Source organism: Nomascus leucogenys, chromosome 2 (assembly GCF_006542625.1).
Source record: "Nomascus leucogenys isolate Asia chromosome 2, Asia_NLE_v1, whole genome shotgun sequence".
NCBI classification, from domain to species: domain Eukaryota; kingdom Metazoa; phylum Chordata; class Mammalia; order Primates; family Hylobatidae; genus Nomascus; species Nomascus leucogenys.
In genome coordinates this window covers 67,791,595-67,797,594 of record NC_044382.1, presented here as the reverse complement: position 1 = coordinate 67,797,594, position 6,000 = coordinate 67,791,595, and positions in this window count along the sequence as shown.

Sequence of the window (6,000 nt, the reverse complement as noted above, 5' to 3'; positions counted from 1 at the left end):
CCATCCTCAGTTCTGGGGATGAACATGTGACTTGAACCTAACCAATTAGATCAGTACCCTACACTAGCTCATCGTCATTGCTTTATACTTGAGCACAAGACACAATTAGACCCAGCTAAACACAGAGATTTTATTGAGATGGTGAGAGAAGAGACCATTCTCTTTTCTGCTGGAAATGCTAGCAGTACGGATATTTGAGCTGGGCTTCCAGAAGTCATTGAGTGAAAACAGAGAATGGAAACACCCCAGTAGAAGTCAGAACAAAGATATATAGAGAAAATTAGTGCTGATGACATGTTTGCACTCTTGGCACCAGTTGTGTCTGAAGCTACTTATGTCCCTGGACTTCACAGTTATACAAGCAAATAAATGCGCTTACTTTCCCTCATCCAATTTGATTTGGGTTTTTATCTCTTGTAATTGAGAGTACTAATTAAAACAGGAATAAACAGAATAATGCATTGTCTTAATTCTGTTTCTTTTAAAACTATTGAGCATGTGCTTTGGGCTTCTGAAGAAGTAGAAGGCATTGTCCTTCTGAGGTGCTAAAGGAAAAGACAGTGTTTATACATGCACAAAGTATAGCATAACATCAACTTATAGCAATAATAAGGGGTTTATGTAGCAAATGAAATACAGAAGGGCTGAGGTGGTCCAAAGAGAAAAGTCAACATGGAAGGCAGAGGTATAGTTTTCTTGGAGGAGAGATAAGCTGGGTCAATGTCAAATTTGGTTATTTCTTCCCCCCTTAGCCAGATGGGCTTGGGCCAAAGGGTTTATGCTTGAGAAAGCAGTAAGAGTCTTGGCCAACACCACAATCCTCTTAGATGCCACTGGGAAATCTAACAATTCAGCTTCCCCTCCCACGTGCTTTTTGGTGTGTTGGATTTGGAGAGCTCTCCAGATGCTCCAGGGTTAAGTCAGATCAGCTATAGTCATCTGAATATCCCCCTACAATAACTTTGAAGATGCGCTATTCTTGAACTCTGCATCCTATTATTGACTTCACATAAAAATTATCTAGAAATCAGTCAATCAACATCTTTAAGCATCTATTGTGGGCCCACCTTGTGATGAGGGGAATGTAAACATTCATGTGTAAGACACGGACCCTGTATTCCACGAGCTTTACAATCAGTAGTGACCTACATAACAAATTAGATTATCAGCAAATGCTTGTATGTGTACCCAATAAAGTGCAATGGTTAGTATGAAAAGAGGGAGGATCAGAATGTAAGCTTCCTACATGATTCAGCCATAAAAAAGAATGAAATCACATCTTTTGCAGTAACATGGATGGAACTGGACGTCATTATCTTCAGTTAAACAAACCAAGCACAGGAAGTCAACCATCATATGTTCTCACTCATAAGTGGGTGCTAAAAAATGTGTGCACATGTGCATAGAGAGTGGAGTGATACATAGTGGAGACTGGGATGGATGAGGGGATGGGAGAGAGGTACATGATGAGAAGTTGTTAATGGGTACGACGTATGTTAATCGGGTGATGAATACCCTAAAAGCCTTGACTTGACTGCTATGCAAACCATGCATTTAATAAAATTGTACATATACCCCATCAACTTGTACAAATAAAATAATAATAATAGCAATGATCATACATGTTAAAAAGCTACCTGAAAGCAAAACTTGCATTTCAGGCAATTTGTTCCCTGCTAGATCCAATACAGAACCTTACAAAGGCTCACTCCATATATTGCTGGGGATTACAGAAGATTTACTGAAGAAGGTGTCTGGCAGTAATATTTGGAATATACAGCCCAGAGTGATGGGCAATGCTCTGCTTCTAAATGTGGAAGATTTCATCGTGTGGGGAAAATGCCATAACTGTCATTGAAGACTGTGGTTTGAATGGTTTGGCTGGACTTCCAAAGCCTTCTGTACATTCACAAGTGAGTGAAAGATGAGAGGCTAAGTTTCTGTATATTGGACTCTGAAAACATTTCTTCTTTCTACCCCTCCTAGTCTTGTCCTATTCATTAAAAATCAGAAATAAGAGTGAAGATTGGACAAAAAACTGCAATGCATTAATTACTTTGGGTAAAGGAAATCAAAGGTCTCTAAGAACAAGTGACTTTCCCCTGCAATGGGAGGTTTCCTAGGTCATCTCACTCTCTCGCATACTATATTCTATCCAAGGCCAGAAATATCATTACTCCTTCACAGTACATCATCCCAGCATATTTTGGAATGTCCCTCTTTGCTGAGCAGTGGCTGGGTGGATTGACAATATGTGTGTTCAGCCTACCTTTCTATGTGCCCTATGTTCTCTCCTATCGCAGCCCTCACCAAACTGTTTTGTAATTACTTTTGTCTATAATTTGCTGGATCTGCCGGCCTCTGCACTTGTTCCTCTATGGTTTATCCTCAACCCAGCAGCCAGAATGATCTGTCTCAAACAAAAAGCAGATTGTGTCAGTCGACTGTTCAGAATTCTCCATTGACTTCATTTCTCACTCACAGTAAAATCCCAAGCCCTAAGAATGACCTAGAAGACCCTATACCTGTGGTTCTCCTACTAATAGGAAATTAACAAAACCTAGAGAGGCTTATGAAAAACAAACAAGCAAGCAATGTCAATGCTGCACCCAAAACTAATTACATCAATTCCTGGAGCTGTTATTTTTCTAAAAGTCCCCCAGGTAATTCTTTTTAATGTTATTATTATGGAGAATTTTGAACATACACTAAAGTAGACAAGCTAGCACTTTGACCTCTGTGTATCCATCATCCAGCCATCTCTCAACCCATGGCCAATCCTGCCCCCTCCACATCCCCATCCAGTTCCCCTGTCTCGTATTACTATGGAGCAAATTCAGACATCATCGCATTATCCAGATAGTCATTATCTAGATTATCGATATCTATAAATATTTCAGAATGCAACTCAATAAATTAAGAATTCATTTTTCTTCCAACGTAACCACAATGTCATTAACACATCTAAGGAAGAATGTACAGCTATTGCAATCCACTGCAAGGATGGAGAACCACTGCCCTACGCAGCCTGCCTTGGGGCTTCCCATTTAGACCTCATCCACTGCTTTTTCTCTCTTTCATTCCTCTCAAATCACAGGCGCTGCCTTGCAGCATCTCAAACACTGCATACGTGGGAGCCTTTAGTCACCTTTTCTCTGTCTAGGATGACCTTCTCCCAGATAAACACACAGAATCATCCTTCATCCATTGTCACTTTTTCAATAAGCCCCTCCTTGCCTACCCTATTTAAACTTGTAGCTCATCCCCTATCCACCCCATACCCTCTTTCTCTCCCTTCCATGCTTATTTTTATTTATGGCATTTATTGGGTGCCCAAATACTTACTGAATAAAACTGCATTCCCCCATCAGAATATAACTCCATGAGAGAAGCCTCCATGTAAATATTTGCTAAATGAATGCGTAAGTGAATGACTCAATTGGATAATATTATTTTGGCATGTAAGCCAATGAGATGATGGGATAAAGGGTAAAAAGTCAAATAAATAGATACTCTATTTTATAAAGCTTAGAGAAAAACAGCAACGTTTGTAAACATGACAAGGTGAGAATAATTAATAGGTAATGCATTCACAGCAAGCTATTAATGGAAGCTAGAATGTTTGAAATAAAATCCTAAGCACTGAGGGTGACATCAGAAAGCACAATGGTTCTCTTTTATTAACAGTCCCTTGGGCTGCTTGCACCATAGAATTAAGCCAGGTTGGTAAAAAGTGGTACTATACAATCATAAAGAAACAGTTGTAAAGTGTAGGTCAAACTTAGCAGTACATAAATATGTATGCATGTGTGCCACCTGCAAAAAAATATTAGAGTGAGCGAGTCCAGACTCAGGTAGGTGAAACTCCAAGCATCCTTGCTCACTAAGCATTCACATTCTCTTTCTCAGGAACTCTGATCCTGGAGTTCACTGTATGTGTTGTTGCTCTCATTGAGTCAGTAGCCTTCTTGGCCATCTTCCAGGTGTAGGAAACAGCAAGATAGCTGAGAATCTCTGAAAGGCTGAAGCTACACACTCAGGTGTAAAGGTACTAAAGCCATACTTCACTGCCTCCCTCCTCCAGGGCCAAGGAGGACATTTGGAAGCATTCTCTTTGGAAACCATACCTAAGACAGGTTGTTTCAGTTCAGGCTTGGAACATTAAGTCTTGGCTTCCAATGTAACGAGAGCTTACTCTCACTCTCCCAGGCTGCTAAGGCACAAGATGTCCTGTTTGTCATCTGGCAGATAAATATTCAAGGGCACCATCATTATGACAACAGAAGATGGGCTTGCACGAGTAATGGTCTCCAGCCTGGCATGTGCTCCTCTGCATTAGGAATCATGGAAATTGGAGAGGGGTCCAGACAATAAAGATGCTTCTCACTCTCAATGCTAACATAGCACATATTGGACATCTCTTGAAACTACTGTGTCATCAAAGCTTAGCAATTAGCCTCCAGAGTAACAGGCAAAAGTTTAGCAAAGGATGCCACCCATGAGTAGGAGCAAAGGACTGCATGATTTCCATTCCCATTACAGATGTGTTAGAAAACAAAACTATCACAAAGTTATTTGTTCTAAAGTTTGCTTCCTGTGCTCTACTGTTCCCTGCATGAAGAGTTGCCATGCTTATGAACACAGACCTGTTTTGTATATGCAATTAAAAAGAAATGAAGTTTCACTTAAAACTCTAATGAATTTTATTTTTGGTTGTTTTGTAGCTTGGGGGTGATAGGGACATAGGCTTATCTTTCTATTAGAAAACATAGGAGATTATGCATATAACAATTAAACACTATAGATTCACCAATTTCATCCAGAAATATTAAAATAAGCATTATGCTCACGTGCCAATTGCCACAATTTGGCCCAACAGAACTCTCCTTTGCTGACTTGGAGAAAGCTAGAGAACTGTGTATTTTCCACAGAACATGCCCGTTCTTCTCTTCTCTTTTGTATGTGCCAAAATATTGTTATCCACATTCATTCATTCATTTGGGTGGTCCAATGCAGTTGACTTCTCAAGTCCACAGGTGACTAGAAGGAGAGCTTGCTACTAAGTGTGAGTAAGGGCAGCTGATTCCCCTAAGGATGCAAGAAAGAGAACCCAGCCTTTTATATTTGCAACTTCGCCAAATCTTGTGTAAGTTTGTAAACACCATAAAATATGTTACGATGTTTACAGCATATGTCTCTTATTGTTAAGAACTATTGTGGAAGTATGAGTGAGTCTACTTCTTAAAATATTTTTTATATAATAGTTATGGCATTCAATTATACAATAGTAATTGTGAATAATTATACCAAACCCCAGTCTGTTTTATGACTACTTCTCACGCTGAGCTCACATACTCTATATAAACACCATCTGTATCAAACATAAAACTCTTAGTTGTTGTAAGAATACGGGCTTACAAAATGTAGCTTATTAGTTCTGGGGCCAAGCAGTTTCATGGCCATTGCCTAGGCTTCCACAATCCACATGAATCCAATGATCTTCTCCAGCTGTGTTCCGTTTCTTTGACTTGAAGCCTGATTACCTTGATAGCTTAGGATCATGGCAGAAATCATGGCCCACGTGCCTGGAATGTTGACACACCTCTGCAGTTCTGTTCAGCATTAAGTACACTTACTTTGTGCTACAGATTTCTGCTCATTTCCTATATGTGTGGTACAGATTTAGGTCCTTAAATTTGGCCAACAGGAATGCTTCCTAAATTTCCCTTCATGAAGTGCCATCAGGGTCTTTCGGTGCCCCTTCCAAGCTGTTCCTCCAGAATTCTCCAAATGAAGTTTTCCCCCGAAGAGGCCCCCTCACTGTGTAAAAAGTTTTAACAATTAAAGAGAACAGCAACTTTTAAAATATGACTGATCTCTGAACAATCTTTGGTCTAAGAATTTAAACCTCTATTGACAGCTATTTAACCTACTCAAGACAGCCTGACTTTGAGAGGACTGAACAAAGTAAACATTTTGTCTCCAATAGATAAGTGGTTC